Source organism: Cyprinodon variegatus, unplaced genomic scaffold (assembly GCF_000732505.1).
Source record: "Cyprinodon variegatus isolate N-32 unplaced genomic scaffold, C_variegatus-1.0 Scaffold1301, whole genome shotgun sequence".
NCBI classification, from domain to species: domain Eukaryota; kingdom Metazoa; phylum Chordata; class Actinopteri; order Cyprinodontiformes; family Cyprinodontidae; genus Cyprinodon; species Cyprinodon variegatus.
Genome location: NW_015151754.1, coordinates 9229 through 10152, shown reverse-complemented (window position 1 = coordinate 10152; position 924 = coordinate 9229).

The following is a 924-nucleotide window of genomic DNA, read 5'->3' as shown; positions in this document are numbered from 1 at the left end:
GAAGGCAAAAGGGGGTCCAACCTGTTACTAGCATGGGGTACCTAATAAAGTGGCCGGTGAGTGTATACTTCTACTTTTTGACACCACTGCACTTGAAACAACTGGATGAACTGAGCCATCTGATCACCAACCATAAGCAGGACTCCACTAACTTTTTTGTTTTATTCACCTTTCAATAATCTAGTTAAAGAGGATTTCTGGCCTCTGGATTGATTTGGTTTGTTGCCAATTCTGACTTTCTGTGCTCCTATTGGTTATTTCTGTTTTTTCTGTAAAAAAAAAAGTAACTATGTGTGTTCTTAACCGGTGTTTCTACAATATTATCATTATTAAAACACTACATTAAAAACACCATCTGTAGAACCCAGACCAGTTATCTGATGTGTGGGGTTTTTTAAATTTTATTTTTTTTATTGCAAACAAAGAACATATGCATAAAACAGAACATTAATGATTATATACAGATACATTATCAACGTGCTTTACAGAATATAGAACAATTATTTTACATTGTCAAAATCAAATCTGTGCTCAGGGGTTGCATTTCTTTAAGGGCAGTTATAATTTGAATGGCTTTAACATTTGAGCTAAATTTTAAGGATTCTACATAGATATTAATAGAAGATAATAAATAGGTGTGAATATATTTACCATAGATAATGAAAAAAATAACAGATAAAAATTCTGTTTTGACAAGTTCGCATTTCCCTGTACCCCCCAAAAAACATACTTATCCGTTAAGGTAATATTGATATTTCTTTTATGAAAAAAATTGAAATATCTCTCCAAAATATTTTGGTATAGTTACAATCCCAAAAAAGATGAATAATATTTTCTTCGTTATTTTTACAAAAAGTACACATTGGGTCCAAATCCCATTTACATCTCTTTATCAAAAATACTTTAACAGGATAAATATTTTTG